Below are 19312 nucleotides of genomic sequence, written 5' to 3'. Positions count from 1 at the left end.
TCTTTGCTAATGCTTTCTTTAAGGTCCTGTTCCAGACAACACAAGCGATGGCTCCTTTTATTAAAACTTGGCCATAAAAGTTACATTAACACAGGAATTGGTAATACAAGTTCACCAATAGGGATCTCTGTGAGCCTGCAAAGCAACGCATTACCTTGTCAGAGAGGGGATGGCAAGCCAGGTTTTTGTAAACCTTCAGGGTCAGCATTGTAAATAGTGTCCTGACACCCAGCCTCCATTGGAAAAGGTGAGAAAAGTCCCAAATAAAAGGTCCACTCTAGGAAGGATATGATAGATGACAGGCAGGGAAGTCTCAAGGAAGAAAAGTGTTCTGCAGAGACTGTAGGAGCTTCACCCAGAGAGTCTGGAGCTGTCAAAATCCAGGTTGTCAGGATAATAGAAGAAAAGCAATTTCCTAAAGTGTAATGAGCTAAAGTGAAGGAAATGTATTTCCTCAGCTCTGGAAACAGGATATACTGAATTACCACATAGTGGAAGAACCTAGTGAGACATTTTGACATACGTCACTCAGGCATTAAAGAGCTGCAGCCTCTTTAGGAAATTAAGTAATGAGGGTGAATAGGGATAAAGGAAAGTGTCTGTTTGGAGCAGATGAAAGGACTCCAGATGTGTGCGTGGCTGTGACTGCTTCATATTGTTTGGGACTTTCAGCCCTGAAAGCAAAAGAGACAATCCTGATGAAATATGTAAGCCTTCACTTGAATGCTATCAAGACAGAATCAAACCTAATGTTAAAGCACAAATACAGAAAGGAAACACAAGAGGAAATGAAAAGTGAAAGAGAATCTCCCCTTGAAAAAAAGTAATAAAGACATTCCTGTTCCCCATGCTTTCCCTTATCTCGCGCTGTTCGGGGAGCATCAGTTCTGCACATGTGAGCCTCTGCACAGACTATACCACATATTACAGGATATAATGTCTGGGTTTGAAAAGAACAATTGGAACTGAGGGACCTGTCCTGCTTTGAGCATCCCCTGCACAGCCCCAGCCCCACAGCTCTCCCACTGTGACTATCATTTCCATCAGGCACTCACTGGCAGTGCTGTTGTGGCCACTCTAGAAAAAACCCAGTGCAGGTCAGGAATGACTTTGGGTTGATTATTAAAAACTCAGGCAATACTTTTATTATAAAAACCTCTCACAATGGCCTGCTGCTCCTTGAAGAGTTTGGGCAATGAAATAAAACCAGGAATGCAAAACTAAAGCTGATGGACCAAGTAGGTCAAGTGACCCTCTGCGGCAAGCTGCAGCACCTTTGTCCTGCCCTTGGCTGCCTGCCTGCTGCTTGCAGGTTCTCACTGTTTGCTCCTTTCCAGGGCCTGAGACCATGTTCAGCAGTTCCCACATGCTTGCTGGGGAGCACACTGCAAATCAAGTCCCAAATAGCTGGTGGAAAAACAGGAGGCAGAAGAAAAACAAGGTTGAATTATGAATTACATGAATGAGTGGATTACATTTTATGGCATTAGAGATGACCAAAGTTAAAAGAGGATTTTCTCTTATAGTTTTGATGTATTTAAGAATTATACACCACAGGCTGTGTTTCAATTATAGGACCAGAGAGTAACATGGAGGGGTTATGATGTTTAAAAACCACCAGTTTTCCAGCCAGGGAGTTTTAGACCTGGTTGTTGGCCCATATAGGATAGGATGAGCAATGTGGGCTGGGGGGGATGACAAGGCAGCAGGAAGATGAAAAGTACTGTCTGTCATAGATACGCATAGCTACTAGAAGATCCATGCGTTGTTTGTCTCTTACAGACTTTGCTAAGAGCAGCCCACGGATTCTGGCATTGGTTGAGAACACCAGTCACAGAATCCAAGAAGGAGCAGGAAGAGATAAATATGCTGTGTTACTGGGGGTGAATGAAGGAAAAGAGAGCCTGCAGGTATTCGATTCATTAAGAAAGAGTTAGGCTGCCACCCACCAGCCCCACTATCTGTAACCTGGCAAAGACAGATGGCAGCAGTGCTGCCTGTGGGCAAAGTCTGCCCCAAAGCAGGGACAGCTCAAAGAGATGCAGCCATGGTCTTTGTGAAACACTCTGCTCCCTGTAGCACAGGCTGAGTGAAAGCAGCCAGCATCACAGTGGACTAGGAACCGATATGAGCAGGACTGCTAGCTTTTTAAGCATGTTTAATGGAAAACAGTGTCTGATAGAGGCATCATCTTTTTGGCATGTCATCACAGGAAATTTGCTACAGGCAGCCAGCTTTGCAAGGCACACAAAATATCACAGAATCAACTAGGTTGAAAAAGACCTTTAAGATCATCGAGTCCAACCATTACCCCAGGACTGCCAAGTCCACCACTAAACCAGGTCACTGGGGGCCTCATCTGCACATTTTTGAACACTTCCAGGGACAGTGACTCCACCACTGCCCTGGGCAGCCTGTTCCAATACCTGAGCACCCTCTCTGTGAAGAAATCTTTCCTAATATCCAATCTAAACCTTCCCTGGTGCTGCTTGAGGCCATTACCCCTTGTCCTATCACTTGTTACTGGGTAGAAGAGACCAACCCCCACCTCACTACAACTTCCTTTCAGGTACTTGTAGAGAGTGATAAGGTCCCCCCCCCTTCTCTTCTCCAGACTCATCACAGCAGCTTTGCTGAATTTTTCTAAGAGATGTTATTTGTCAAGATCCTCATCTCCATCATCTTTCAAAGGGCCTACCTCAGACAACGTGTATGTCTGTACGAGACCTTGACTGATTCTAATTTATTAGGGGTATTAGGAGTAGTTCTGCCAAGCAAGGCCTTGTACCTGGGCAGAGCTGGTAGAGATAAAGGAGCCAAGTGAAGAGGATAAGGTCTGACAAGGAACAATTCTGAGTTCTAAAAATCTAATTTTGCTTACCACAATCACTTCAGCAACAATTTTAGTTGCAGTCTGAGGGGAAAGGAGATGGAGAAGGAAAAAAACAACAAAAACATTGTCTGGAATGGGCAAAACACTGGGCAAAAAAGGAGGGGGGAAAAAACCCCAAAACCCAACAAACAAAAGCTATATTAAACAGTAGGACCCAAGGGAGAGCAGCAAAGATGAGATTAGTAATAGAGAAAACTGGCTGGCTCCACTGAGCAAATGCTGGCTAACTGAAAAATTAAATTCTGCAGGATTAAACAAGGCATTAAACTGGTTGAGGGGAAAAAAAACCCACAGCAAAAAACAACCAACAACCAAGTGCTCTCATATATAAGTCAAGTGGCTTTACTTTGAACACTCAGCTAGGCTGGAAAAGCTCTTTACCAAAGCAGCCATAGCAAATACATGCAAACTGCTGAAAGCACAAATGAGAGAAGACTACACACTTAGAGAGGCATCCTCTGCTGATGATAATCCATGCCTCTTGATTCAGGCAGCAAGTTTAAATGTCTGCACCAACAGGCAGCAGGAATGTGCAGAGAACCCCAGATGCCTCATGTATCTTGGATTTAACCCATCTGTATGCTTCTAGGCACTTAATCACTCCTTAAACCTCTCCCCCCATCCCAGTTGGGTTCATCCTAATGGGGTGATGGCAAAGAACATTTTTCATTAGCAAATGGAAAATAAAACCCAACAAAGGCATTGTTTTGAAGACCTGCCCAGAACTGATTGTAAGAACTTTAAGGCCCCTAGACTTGGGCAGCTCTCCCAGCACTGGAAGGGATCAGCACCACCACAGACAGACACAGGGAAGCTGTGCCCCATGTAGAAAATGGTGACTTTGGGAAATACCTATGAACACTTCCAGGGCCCAGTTCTGCACAAATTCCACTGGCACAAATGTGGACCAGTGCTGATGTGGCAGTATTGTAACTGAGACTCACAGCTCGAAATAAAACTTTGGCAGAGTACAAGCCCAAATTTGACATAAATCAGCCTCTCTACACTTGCTGATGCTTTGGCACTAGCTGGGTGAGGCAGGGTTGCTGCTACCCCTTCAGATGGAGTTTGGGCTCAGTGCATTTCTTTACGAGTGCTGCCCCTCTCAGCCCCTGTGCAAGAAAGCCACAGCTTGAAGAGAAATGCTGCAACACACACAAACCCCAAGAGAAACCAAGGGGTTTTTTTCCATCTGTGAAGCTCTTTTCAGGATGAGCCGTATTACGTACCACACAGCTCTCTAACGAAGGACTATACAGACCGGGAAGGTGCTGCACCAGATGCCAGCTGTGCTCCTCACAAGCCTTACTGCCCTCCCTGGGGTCACAGCACAGGCTCACAGCACCAGCCTGCAGCTGGGAAGACCCTCTCTCCTCTCTCTCACCACAGCATTTTCTCTCCTGCTGCAAAGGGCCACCGCTGCATCCAACATGGCTACAATGGGGAAGCTAGAAGTGGCTGAAGTCCATGGAACACAAGGTACCTGTTGAGAAAATACTGGTCAGTGTGACAGCATTTACATCTGTATCAGCAGCCTAACCAGCATCAGCTACCTGGTAGGCATCACAGTAGAGGACCCCACAGATCAGGTTTGCAAGAGCCCTTGGGATGGTTGCTGGCTGGTTACAGAGGGTTTCTTCCACCAAGAACCGCACAGTGTGAAAGCAAAGGCTTTACATTTTAAATTTAAACAGGCAAGAAGCTGAAGCTGGTGCACAAGCTGAGCAGAAACAGGCATCAGAGCCAGACTGAGTTCACAATACAGGACTCTCCACACCAGTCACTATGACAGCCATCACAAGCAAGGTGCAAGGGGTGAACAGGACACACAAACCTCTTGGTCCTAAGGACAACTGCCGTGGGATTTACTGGATGTGGGCATAGAAAGTTGGTACTGCTGTTCCCCTATAGAAACGCAAGAATGCATCTGAATATCAAAGCTACTTTGCTTTCAGGGACATTTTTAGCACAACACTTCAGTTTTCTAACTAGATTCAGCGGTACCAAAACTCTTCACTGGCACCTTCCACTAGTCATAAATTAGCAATAGCAGTAAACCAAGGCAGCCATTCCTGGGCTGAACCTCACACCAGTAAACACGACAATCAACTTTTAGCCCCTGAAGAAAAGCATCCTGTATCTCCAATTCACACCCAACATCTGCAGAGTACCAACCCTGCGCTTTGGGGTGTAGGCTCCAGGGGGGAGTGTGGAAGATATCCCCTATTGTTTCCTGCAGAGGGGACAAGTCCCCTTGAAGTTGTCTTCACCTCTGCAGGACGCCACCTCCCAAATTTAATAAAGGTTTATCCTTTCTATTGCTTCACCGCATACAAGAGCAATACTTGCTCTTGTAACAAAATGTCACCTGCTTTTCCAGTACAAACTAAAGGAGCTTTCCTGAGAAAATAATTGCCAACTATTAAAAGACTACTGTTGGAGCTCGAGAGAACTGTTAAAATACAGAGAAAGATAAACCACATTCTTCCTGAACTGATACTCCAAACAAAGCCTATTTGTGTTTCGAAATGTGGCACTAGAACAATGGCCGGTTGTTTTTGTAAAGTTTCAGGCTGAGAGCCACGCAATCATTTTCTAAGAGCAGCATTTCTTTGTTCTTCATGGAAATGCTGGAAAGAAACCCAGGTGATTCAGCTGGTTTCTATCTTAGTCAGCAGAAGAGTCTCAGCCCAACTCTAGGGAAGAACCCCCATTTTCATAACTTCCACCTTCTTACTCTTCACTGTGGCCTCAAATCTTACATGAAATAGCAACTTACTTTTGCTGTTTTGTTAAAAGCTGGTTTTTAACAACTATCATAGAATCATAGAACAGTTTGGGTTGGAAAGGACCTTCGAAGGTCATCTGGTCCAACCCCACTGCAATGAACAGGGACATCTTCAACTAGATCAACTATTTTCACCACTCTCCCACCTCTCACCATTTTGACTTTGAGGACTACTTGAGATATGAGCACTCTGAAGGATAAACTTTGCAACATCCACAGAGAGAGTCAGAATTGCATCAGTAACAGCCCAGAACAGCTCATCACTATAACCCCTATAGTGTCCAAATGTCTCAGGCCCACAACCTTGAAAATTCCCTAGAATGGAGAAGCTTGGAGTAGATTTTCTCCAGCCATACTGCATTGAGCTTATGCTGCTGCACTCTCCTTTTGTTTACTTTGTCTCATTTTTTCTGTGACCACTCTGTCCTGACAAATGCCTGGATTCAGCACTTTCAGTGTACTCCCATCTCTCAGGAAGGCAAGGCATTAAAGCACAATCCAGTTTTGTCCTTTGCCACAAAATCTTTGCAGCATGTGTTAGCATGTAAGACTGCATCATTCACTGACACCGCTTACCCCTCAGCCTGAATTACAACCAAGCACTGTGAAATGCTGCTCTAATTACGCTGTGTAGAATGGCTGATCCACTGTTCATTAAAAAGAGAAGCCAGATTACTGAATCTCATCAATCTCTGTTCACAGTTCTTCTGATGATCAGGTCAGCATTAAGTGAGACTGTTTATGAAACACAGAACCTGGAAGATGGTCTCACCTAGGACATGACTGCTTTTCCCTTGCAAGCCACAACCTCAAACATATTGGAGATGGGAGACTAGCAAAGCAAGGATCAGCTGAAGCACATACCCTTGATAACAGAAAGCAAAGGGGAAAACTTCACAAAACGAATGGTGAGAGGAAGATGCAGCAGCCATTTACTCACCGCAAAGCATCCAAGGCATAGTTCTGCCTGAAGAGAGGTGGAAAAGCTGCTCTCGGAGAGCAAACCTAGCACTGTAAGGTTAGCGCCAGCCAAAGCACTCTAGTTTGCACCAGCCACAGCAAGGTGGCAGAACAGCAGCTTTACCCCAGTGCGCAGCTGTCCGTGTCCAAGCAAGGCAGTGGAGATTCCCAACATCTGGACGATCCAGGTAGTCACCACATGCACACCCTGGCCTTGCAATCCTGCCAAAGACCTGACCAGAACTACACAGCAACCGTCATTTCTCATCCATACACCAATCCTCAAAATAATGCCAAACTCCGACTTACCAGTTTCGGTGATGAAGCAGGTGTGCATTTTTTAGATCTCAGAAAACGTAACAACATATAAGAAAAAAATGCTATTCCATACCCCTTAAATTGTATTATTTCAAGCACAGTTCCGCAAACCCAAACCAGAAAATAAGATGAGGAGGATCTGGTCTTCAGGCCAGTGATCCAGAGCTAGAAAGCACTATAATTAGAATCAGGACTGAGACTGAAGACACTAGTTGGTTTGCAGAACTAATTAGCTAATGTCATTAGAAAGCAATAAGCAAGAGTAGAATGAGACTCTACAGCTATCTAAGTAAAGGATGGTTTAATAACTGTACTTAGGATATCTTTTAAAAGAAAAAAGAAATCACTTTATGGATTAGATTTCAGCCTGGGCAATATTCATACATCTCAGACTTGGCAAAATGGCTTGAGGAAGAGGGTTTCAATATAGTAAACACAGCTACTTCACAGCAAGATTTATTAATACATCCAAAAGAAAGAAAGAAAATCATTTTGTCACACTATATACAGATAATACATACAGTGTTTTATACACATATTACATCAGTTTTTACACAAGAAAAATATACATAAAAATGTAAACTTTTGTATACAAAAACCCTTAAACAAATTAAACAAGGACCAGATAACAAAAGGAGACCAATCTATTATCATTTCATTGATTTTTTTTTTCTTTTTTTAAAATGGTAATACAGTACATTCATTGAGAAGTATGAGGAACATGAGAGCCAACCTTTCCTATTTAAAGGGAAAGTACAAACGCGAGCTTCCCTACCCGCCCCTGGAATGCTGTCCGTGAGCCTCCAGCACTAGAAGCAGTAGTGTGAGTTGGTATCGCTGCCGGGCACCCGCAGGAAGGGACCCTTCTTCTCGGGCATCCTCCTCATGCACCACACTCTCCAAAAGCGATACATCCACAGAAGAAACCTGGACTGGGCTTTTTGTGAGTATTAGCTAGTCTTCCAGCTAATACCATGAGACGGGATGCAGCAATGCAAGTTTGTATGTTCCCTTTAAGCAGTCATTAAGTGGATTTAGCTTTGCTGGAGTAAGTTGTTTATTTTTCCCAATGTACGGTATGCTGAACACGTGTCGGGGATGAGAGGGAAGAAGGAAGGGGTGTAAGAGACTGCTAATCCTTGCTACCATGCAGTTACTTCAAAATCAGGTACGTTTGCAAGCTACAGTTCACTGGTTCAAAATACACTGCCTCACCTTTGCTTTCCCACTGCAACTTGTTTACTTTTTAAACTCTAGTGGCCAAACAACTGTATGAGGCTCTTTGTTACAAGGCTGTTTCTGATATCAAAATGTGATCAAGCTACCTTTAAAATGACACCAAACACAAACTTCTCTGAGACAGCCTTAAAAAGAGTGAGCATTCCCTCTAAGCGCTTTGGATTGTCCATTTGCCACCTTCTCTTTTATTAAATCTGGGATAAAGATATTTACCCTTAACTGCAAGAAGGATATTGGTTGAGATCCTGACATCTGTTTTGCTGCACTTGCAGAAAAACATTTTGTAGAATTGGAGGGAAAAAACCCAACAACAAAACCCAAACCCACAACAATAAACCCAAACCCTAAAACCTCAGGAATCAAATAAGAAGGGAACTACTTAATATCTTGATGAAAAAACAGTTGCAGAAACTCATTGGAAACAAACGAACTATAGATTCCAATGAAGGCTTCTCACATTAAATAAGTTAAAGACTTGTTACAGACATCTTCAATAAGAACATCCATCCTCCACAAAGTATGTTAAAATGTAACACAATAGTGATGCTCTGGTATTTCTCCCAAAAAGGACAGAAGGACATGAAACCTCCTTAGTGCTATCAGTACTACCGAACGTAGGAGGTGAACAATGATTTACAAAAGTAAAGTAATGAGGGAAAAAGCTCTGTAAAAGAAACCATGAATCATTAATTATAATTGGACAAAAGGGGGATGGGGCAGAATGCAATTACAGTATGCCTCAGAAACCTCTGAAGGAAATAAATACATAGAAACTTTTGTTTCCATTTCTTTCTTATGTCCATAGAAGCGATGGTGGGAGTAAGGGCTTGTCTGCTTGCTTTTGTTTTTTTGTTTTCCTTTTTTTTTTTACCTTTTTTTTTCACTTTTTTTTTTAAATAACAACCCTTCTAGTAAAAATTCAAAAGACAATTAGATGGCTTTAGATAATTAATAAGAGTCTCCTTTTTAAAATAAAACTTTGATAACACATTTCTCCATTTCTTCTATATAATGCAGCTTCAGTGAGAATATGTCGTTAAGGGAGAGCAATTTGCAAAGAGTGGGGAAAAAAATTGCCAACCGAGGTTCATAACATATACACATGTATATGCAGGACATCTACACTCTATATACATATTTAATATACGTATGCATGAGTATATATCAGGAGAGAACCAACAGGTACGTTCTCCACATACATAAACTGAAATAGCGTAATATACGTGTGTGTATAAATACGTATTATACGCACACAGTACAGACATACCCATACACACGCCCCAACATATGTATTATAGAAATCGTCGCGTATGATTGCATGAAAGCTCAGGTGGAACAGCACATCAATTACCTTTTTCTAATAGAAATGCAAAGAAGACAAAACTCCATGGCTGAATTGTGGCCAAGAAAAAATCGTGCCATATCCATACGGAAAACGTGGAATGCAGTACGACTCGATGACAGAACTGGAGCAGCATTCTCCATTGAAACTGAAGCCTAAGTTAGCCAGGAGTTTCAACAGTGCTTAAATGTGACTGAGCAGGTTCTGACAGCTGCTTTCTGCTAAAAGGATATAGAAGCTCCACTTAGCCAGGAAACAGAAAATAAAATACTTAAAACCACAATGCACTTACATAAGCAAGATCATTCAATACACAATTGGATGCAAAGTGCTAGCACGTTAATGGTCAACTCTGCAACTCATTTCAAAATCTGTTCAATGGTAAAATATAACAAGCTGTGTTTCTCTTGATATGCTTGATGACAACCCCACTGCTCAGAACAGAGCACAGCGCTGCCTTGTGCTTACTGCCTGCACTATGGGAAACACAATCCAAACTCTCTTTTTCTCCCTGGAGCTGAAAATTGAAGATAATTTTTGGTGGGTGCATTGTTCTAATTTTGAGCATTTACCTCTAAAATACAATGCCAGGTTAACCTTTTAGTATGCTAGGAAGCTTTGCATCAGGTTCTAAGAAAAGTTTGTGTTCATTCGCAAATCACAGTCATACTCAAGCACAACTGAATAGCTGGAAAATTCTGCATAAGTTCAAGCAAGTGCTTAGGGCCCAATTCAGCTTCCACTACAGTCACCAAGAGAATTTTCCTAATGCATAAGCAGAGCTGGATTGGGCCATTAAACCTGATTGCTGCTTGCAAGGGAAACAGTAGGGATGCAGGGACAAGGAGGAGCTGGAATGGAGGCAATGGAGCAGAGAAGCAGAAGAGGTCAGCATTGCAAGAGGCCTCAGTTGAGTACTAATATAGAATAAATGAAAGCAGAAACGTACCAAGGCAACTCCACTGTGAGGGCTGAGGTAACACAAATCAATGGTAACCAAGCTCAGATCAGTCACTGATGTCATCCAAATCCCTCAGAAGAATTAAAACAATCTTGTTTGGCACAAGTGCTTACCTGTTACACATGTTACGTGGACAGTCTCTCTCTTTAGCTCACACACTCACTCATGTTACAACTAATGCACGTGTGTGTGATACAGCATATACCCCATCTATACATCTGTATGCACGTATATATAGATTTAGATTGATTGCATTCATACGTATTTATTGTACATCATGAGGGCAAGTCCACATTCAGCAAAGTGCTACCAACATCTCATATACAGATAGATCTCTCTGTACAGGTATACACAAAAATGGGTATATTCTTCTCCATAAAGGCATAAAGATTTATGCTCGTAACGCCCATTACCACCAAATAAGCAGAAGGAAAGGCCTCTGACAACTTCCACCTCCCTGCCCTTTCACTTGTATGTGTATGTGCCAGAAACAAATTGTGGGGAAGAGGAAAGGGGGAGGGATGCCTGAGGGGGTGTCAACATACTGATAGGGAGGGGGATATTAAAAAAAAAAAAATAAAAATTGAAAATTATGATTTGATTTGCAACTGCTTAAAAAATGCCTTCAAAAAATTCAAGTGTCTGTGCAATACTGGAAGCTCTGTTTTTCTAAACAGATTTCTAAAGTCACCAGGATCATCATCATTAAAAGTGATACTGTATGAATAAATAACAATTAGGTTGCTTTCTCCAGCCTAAATAGAACAGTATGAAGAATAAGCCAATCTGTAAGAATGTTTCTGACTTCTCACAATTGCAAGTGAGAACTCTCCATAAAGAAATCTTCCTTCTCCAATTACAGGGGGGAGGGAGAGGAGGGAAAAGTTAAATGGCCATAATTAAATTCAGAATTTCACAGCACAAGTGAAACTCGCTGGATTGAAAGTATTTTGTTCTGCAATGCCACAACAGCAATTTTGGGACAAAATTAATATCCACAAAAACCCTCGCGAAAGAAAATAATCTACTTTGAAGACGAGATCCTTTTACAGAACACAAACAGTGCCCCTTACAACCTAATTTGAAAACACAAGCACACCGATTGACAACATTTTCCAAGTCAGACCACAGGAGATTTGGGTATTAATTTGCAAAGATACAGCAATTCCCATGCCTCCCCATCCACCGAATGCAAACCTTCCCATTTCAATTTCTCCTGACAAACATCACTCATTTCTCCCATCTCTCCTCCTCCCCCATTAGTTTTATTTCAAGGCTGTCTTTGGGAGCTTGGTATTTTCATGGCATTTTAAATAGGGCTCAATGCAACTCATTTAAAAAACAGTAAAATTGACATGATATCAGAGTTAGCCTTATAACAGAAGATTATGTAGTAGAGAGTTTCAGTTATTTATACAACAGTGAGGACATAACAACCCCCTACTAAATAATCACATTTCTACAATACATTCCATCACCTCTTGACTACTTTTCTCTTTACAAAACTATGACCTACATACAATATACACATTCGTATCGCACATACATCCCCCCCCAATGCATATTTTTTGTGTGTATATATAATACATACATGCACACAAGCAGTCTAATTCTATTTATAAGTCACAGTGGGAATTCCTTTGTGAGGAAAGGAGGGGAAAAATTCCTGAATAAGACACTGTAGATTCCTAATGTTCTGACTTTTCAAATTCCAACTCACAGAGCTAACTGGAAATAAATACATTAAAAAAAAAAAAGAAAGAAAGAAAGAAAAGGTCTTACAAACTTGGTTCACAACTTCCAGCTACAGTAGTTGGATTTTTTTAATTTGATCTATTTACCCTGTAACTAAATTTCTAATCATAGGTACAAACCACAGATAAATTATTGCAGAATGTAACACTTAAAATTTAAAAAGAGTTATAGGAACAGTAATATAAGGGTTAAAAAGAGTTCTATGCTTGTTGATACAGGATACCATTTTATTTCATTTATATATATATCTATATATAGATATAGATATCTGCAAGGTAGCAAAGAATAGCTGTACACCTTGACACGGCAAAGATCCAGTGTAAAAAGGTGCTTCACTAGTTTGTTTTTCCAAAAAAGCTTGTATATAATTTTATAGCTATTAAAAACACATATGCAACATAATTCATTACACTCAATACAGCTTTAGTATAAAACTTATAATTTATGAGGTGATGTTAATAGCATAAATTAATATACCATTTCTCTTAAAATCTACAATAAGTATTCTGAAAGCTCATTGGGGAAGGGTATCTTTAAATAAAAAGTTTAAAGCTGAGCGTGATGAAAACGATTCTGTATGTTGAACTTGAGATGAGAGCCCCGAGAAGAGAAAGAGTCCCTAAGCCAGACACTGTGGACTATGAAACTGAACAAAGATTTCTCCTTCTTGCGCTCTCACTTAGGTGACGCTCTACCTTAAATTATTATTTACTTTTAAAACTATTTACTTTTTTTTTCTTTTTCCTTTTTTTTTTTTTTTTTCTGTTTTGTTTTGTTTTTTGTTAACTGCCCTTATTTCTACAAGGAATCCCTGAGACATACCCAAAACTGTACAGTGAAGGTCATCACTGTTCAGATAAACTGGTTCAACCCCTTCTGGTAGGATGTAGCTATTTTGCATGAGAATCGAACTGTCCATCACTTCAGAATGAATCTATTTGCACGGGAACCAACCACACTGTTTAAGACGCAGGTTAGAGAGTCATTTCAGGGTAAATCAGTCCACTCCAAGGCAGAAGCCAATGCCATCGCAGTTAGCTACATCAGAGCAATCTGCACCAAAGTTAAAGTTTTCCAGAGGATATCTGGGAGAGTTACCTATCCAGAGTTCACCTCTGTGGGCACCGGCTGACGGCGACAGAAAGCAGGTAAAACATTAGCATTACTCGACCAAGGTCAACACACGTATGTGGTCGATACACGGGTACTCTGGGCATCTCACTGTGTGTGTGTTTGGGGGACTAGCAGGGAGAAGGAGTAGGAAGAATGCATTTTTCTACATCAAGTAAGTACAGTTTTAAGGTCAAAAGCCCAAGTTTCCTCCTGTTCACTTCCAAACCGAATTCTATGAGCCAGAGTAGACTGAAAGATGCCTACACTTACTTCAAGGAGACAGAAAAAGAAAGCCTTCTCCAACTCTTGCTATCGATCTACAGCCAAGCACACTTTCTCCTTTCATGCTTCCAGTATGTTACCTTATTCCATAGTAGCCAGAGAATGAGTATGCAAAAGCAAAACACAACAGGAGAAAGCAAAGAACCCAACAACCATGAGAAGTAGCAGAACAGCAAGGGAAAAGCTCCCAGAACAGTCACTAATGTGGGTTTTTTTTTTCCTTTTTTAAAAAAGGGCTGAAAACATGAGTAACAAAACTGTTAAAAGACATGTCTTTCGTAACTCCTTCTCCTCCACCAAACTCTTCTTTCCCAACAACAGTGTTTTTGTCTAGTTTAGTTTTAAAGACAAAAGCAAAACTTCACCTGATAGAGCTAAAGGTCTCTCATGAGCAGGCCTCTCCTCCTAAAGTCTAAGTTTAATAAACAGAAATGTAGATTTTTCCACCAACTCTCCTTACTTTTATTTGGGCTTGTGCGTATTAAGAAGAATAATTTACATTTTTCCTCTTGACTTTCTACCGATGCACTTCTCAAAAGAAGAGGAACTTGTGAGAAGGTAAACTCTTGCTAAAAATACTTGCACGTTCACTGCTAGCATGTGCACTCCCATAAACAATGTTGTACCCACAGCATCTAGTGCATGACATATTAGTGTGCTGTGAAGCATCATCTTACTCATTGATTTGAGAAATACTTTGATCCATTGCACTGTCTTTCTAGCATCTGAAATGTATGTTATGAATCTCTCCTTTTCATTTTACAGCCAGATTTGCTCAGGACCACAGAAGACGTACCAGTCGGCATTACTTAGATTGGAGAACTATCTCAGAATGGGAGAATAAAAGAATGATGAAGAATGTAGAGGGAAACGAAACAAAGGAAGTACAAGAATCCCACAACACCCCATCACTAAATGTTGCCCAAAAGATCAGAAAGACCTAAAGATCTGGCCAGCACATTAGCCCAAGACTATTCCTTCAGTTAATATTGCCACCACCACTGGACCTTGCAACAGGCCTGCACTAAGAAGCCTTCACAGGAAATGGTAAAAATACAAAACCAAAACTAAACATCCTACCAGGGAAGCTGCCCAGACACCCACACCAGCGCCTCACTGTAGATCAGTGCACGTACACTTTCTACTGTTTGTCTGCTGAAAACACCTCCTGCCACCAAACATATGACCTACAAGTCCTGAAAGATTCAACTGCAGATAGCTGGCTCTAAGAATTCTTCTCTCCTCCCTGCCCCAAGGCTCATCCTGTTGGAGAACTCACCAGTTTGCTGCAGCACAGCGAGAAACACCCCTGGAGCCCTGCTGATGCCTACAGGGAAACACAGCAGCCATGATGCTGCAGCAGCTCACGGAGGAGCTAGAGTTCAGAAGCTGACCAAAACCACATGTACGTAACCATCAGGGCCATGTTCTCAGTAAAGACATCTGTCCACTGTTGATTACACTCCTTCACGAGACTTCTTTCCTGGCAAGCAGATTCAATCCCAAACTGTACTTTGCTGTACTGTACACGGCAAAATAAACCTTCAAACTGAATTTGGCAACTGGTTTGCGGGTTCAGTCCTAGGCCCTTTGCCCTGGCCATGCCCCTGAAGCCAGTAGCATCACACTGTGCCTAACAACTCACAACAAAACTTCCCAATTATTCAATACCCATCTCCTGCTAGGAGGACAAAACCAAAAAAAGCCTATGGCTTTTCTTCGCTTGGCTTCTCTTTGCTATTATGGATGACTCTCCTCTGGTATTTTTTCCCTTACATTTGTACTTCCAATACCATCTCTGCACTTTGCCTAGCTGGCGATAAGCTTCTCGGGGTCTTCCAATGCCTTCTGAATGAGAACTGCAAATCCTCATTTCACTAACCTGCTGAATGAAATGGGCAATCTAGCTGTTGCCATCTTCTCCACAGTGCCAGAGGCAGACCTGCTACCTATAGACCTAACTATGCTACCTCTCAGCATTATCAATTTAAAGCTTTATGCCAACCATAGAGAGAAGAATGCTACTAACAAGAAGGGAATTAAGCAAAAGCCTGGAGGAACTAGAAGGCAGGAAGAGACAAAATGATGCATCTTTTCCATCTTCTTGCATCAGACATACATCTTCTTGTATCATAGTAACTACGAGGCTAAAGAACAAATCAACTTTGAGGTACCTAAGCGCATACGGCTCCCCTCAAACTTGGCATACAGTCTTCCTAAGTGAAAGGAAACATGAAAGTGTCTCTTACACAATGCCTTAAACACCAGAAGAGCATGAGGCTGTTCCTATACATTGTCAAAGTTCATCCTGTGTTAAGCACTTTTGTACAAAGACTAATTGAGGTGCTATTATTACAAAAAATGATGTTACTGGTGTTTTATTATAAATCTATCTTTTTTTCTTTCTCCAGTTCTTTAAAACTCAAATTTTATGTCAAGAAATTAACTTTTAGGTTAAACTACCTTTATTCCATTTGTTAACACATAAAGGGCACGACAGGCATTGACCATTTCAAATCAATGGACTGAAATTGCTACACTGGCTCTTTGGTGAAAGGGTGATTAGAGTGCTAATTGCTATATGAGATGATACTCAGAAACCTTTGCGAGAGAGCATGGATTCTACTCAGGAACCACATAAATAACGGCCTCAAGGACCACCTTAACCAGAGCTGCAGTATTTCCTAGAGGAAGAGGCGTGAAACATCTCTGGCTGCACATTACCTTTTAGACTGGATCTCTCACATCCAACAATAAGACACTGATTCACTGAAATCAACAGGTTGTGTGGGTGCAGAAGCCCACCTGGAATGATCCACCATGTAAAGCTAAGATCAAGACCCGTAACTGCTTAAAAGGCTGTAACCATGAAATCAGCGGCAGTGAAAAAACAGGAGGTGAACCAGGAAAAGGCAAGAGTGGTGGCCCATTTCAGAACTCTGTGTCAGACAGGAGAGAGGGATTCCTATTTCAAATGTATACAACCCAAAGTCTATTTTTAAAAGTGCAGCTTTATTGCAAACTTAGTTTGCTCATTGAAAAATGTTACGTAGTCACTTTTCAGGGAAGAGTCATCAAGATTATACAAAAATTGAAGTCTAAGTGGGTGAAGAGAGTTGATATCCTAGGCTGCCTTAAAGGAATGCAGGTACGTAACAGCTATTGATTTCAAATGGGAATTACAGACCTGCAGAGCTTTTGCAGATTTTGAAATTCGCTGTCTAAACCAATGCTCAGATTAGGAGCTGGGTTCTGTTCCCAGTTAGACCAGTACAACCTCACGATGACCTTAGACCAAAGAGCTCCTCCATAACTTATACCAATGCGACCAAGCAGAACTAGACTCTGTTCCTCTCTTCCCTTCCCCTCACCCCCTGCATTTGCTAAGAAAGAGAAATGTGATGTGGGGTAAATATACTCTGCACTAGCTGCAGCTTCATTAAAGTTTGGTGGGCACAAGAATGATTTCAAGACCAAAGTCCTGAAACCAATTTACAGAAATTAACATCCTCTAAAATGACATGAATACAGAGGCAGATTAAAGAATTAACCATTTGGTATACTAATTCTCCACTCTTTTTCAGCCAGTCATCAAAACACATGTAAGAAGGTATACGGACACAACAAAATTCATTTGCAAATCAAACAATTGTCTCCTCAACAAAGTATGGGGAACATAATACAAAAATAAATAAATGCCTTGTCAGATTTGCCTCATTTCACAATACCACTGGGCATTCCTCAATCAGCAGGACAATCACAAGCAGGATTTCATAGGCTTCAATTCAACTTTTTACATGATTTAAAAACATTTAAATGTTACAAACATATTTAAATCACCACTTAAAAATATTCAGCTTATATTATTAAGATCTATTTTACCAAGTATGAAATAAGGACTTCATAACAACAGAAGCATGAAAATCATTTTTGTTTCCTCCACCCACATAACACTTGCAATTTCAGAAAGAACATATGCATCATCCATACTCCTTTGTATTTAAGTAGGACAAATCTTTCAAGAAAAGAGGGACAGAATGATTGCTATGATAGTAAGAAGACACAAGACCTATCCCATTTAAATTCTGTTCCTTAGCAAGATGGAAGGAGAGGTTTGGGTTAGAGATTCTGGTGTGGGCCTGACTGCTAACAAAATGAATTTCTATAGCAACTAAACGTCGTTCGATGATCCCTTGCTCAAATGATTTATTAGGCCTCTCTGTTACATGTGCTTGGTATCTCTTAATTTCCTGAATTAGACTTAGAATACATGCAGGTAGGATGTTCTACTGTAAGGTAGAATGAAATCTGTCAGTAAAAGACTGAAATGTGGGATTTTCCATTCTCTCTCATCTGCATCTCAGAAACAAACAAAGAAGAGTAGAGACTTGTTATATTAAGTAGGAGCTACTTTTACAGTCAAAGTCAGAGTACAGTAGCAAGTTTGAGCCCTATAAAGTCACAAGCAAGTTCCCCTTCCCGAATAAAGAGATGCAATTAAACACACCTACAAATTTCTGCTGCTGTTATCTCTTGGATTAAAAAACATAAAATAAAATAAAAATCTAAAAGCTACTGGACTGCTTTTTTTAAGAACTGAAGCTACTACCAAAGAGTCTGAATACTACCTTTAGCAGGTGGGCAGTAAAGGCAAAACTGTGCTGCAGACAGAAGGGGTTCTTATCTCTCTATTTTGCTTTAGTGATTTCTCTTTTGGTTAGCCATGACCGCTGATAGGTACTTGCTAGTTCCTTACATACATTCAGCTTCCCATACAGAGCATCAAATCCTACAAGCATTGGAAAAATTATATGGCTCCCAGTGGGAGGAAAACTATCCAACAAAGTTTCAGTAGCTAGATATAACTTCAGAAATGCATCCATCTGAAACTTACCAAGCGTCTGACCTAGACTTGTGTGGATGGGCAGAACACCAACCAAATTCTTCCAGTTTCAGCTGGGAAATACCTGTCAGCCTGTCAGGCAAGGAGTTCTTGGACAAAGCCACACTTGAGAAGGCAAATTATCAATGCTACAAGGCCACAGTAATTCAGCAAAGGTGGGAATTTCTGCACAGGAATCTTCACTAATCTTCACTCATGATCTGTTTCAATCCTTCTGGTTTAGTTTCTTTTTTTCCCCTGGGCTAACTTTGTAACAGCCTTCAGATTTCTGGGCAACCAGTCAACTGCTCCTCTTGCTGCTCAATGAATTAAAAATAATCACAATAAAACAAAACAAAACAAAAAACAAAACACCCCCCCTCCCCCCCCCAAACCAACAAAAATCAGCATGCAAGAACAGTGACCAGTTCCGGAAGGGGACAACTCCCACTTCTTCACCAAAGGAAGAATAGGAACTGCTGCTCCCTGCACCCCAAACACACACACGCACACAGAGGAGGTCAAGAGACTATTTTAAGAAACTGCCAAACTCATCTTGAACCATGACCTTGATTTAGGACTTCAGTGCAGCATTCTCAAATCAATGCGTGCAGCCAAGTTTTCCATGCCAGATGCTACCTTTGGAAAAGGGTAAATTAAAACCAAAAAAATAAAAGAAACTTCTGCCCACTGGAAAACTTTCTACCAGATGCTAAAGGGATGGCAAGCACTGATCCAAACCCTAGGGAACAGTAACATGCATCGGTAATCTGAGGTAT

At 41.2% G+C, this 19312-nt stretch overlaps 1 protein-coding gene across 1 annotated transcript in view; it reads right to left on the bottom strand.

Annotated features, from left to right (window-relative positions):
- Nucleotides 1-8279: 8279 nt before the first annotated feature.
- INO80D (INO80 complex subunit D) overlaps nucleotides 8280-19312 on the bottom strand; it is a 44825-nt gene continuing 33792 nt past the window's right edge. The window contains exon 13 of the mRNA XM_030485466.1: nucleotides 8280-18850. The gene's annotated coding sequence lies outside the window, so the exon portion shown is untranslated. The remainder of the gene's footprint in view (nucleotides 18851-19312) is intronic.

Source organism: Strigops habroptila, chromosome 5, assembly GCF_004027225.2.
Source record: "Strigops habroptila isolate Jane chromosome 5, bStrHab1.2.pri, whole genome shotgun sequence".
Taxonomy (NCBI): domain Eukaryota; kingdom Metazoa; phylum Chordata; class Aves; order Psittaciformes; family Psittacidae; genus Strigops; species Strigops habroptila.
The sequence above is the reverse complement of the archived record's forward strand: the minus strand, read 5'-3'. Positions and strand labels throughout refer to the sequence as shown.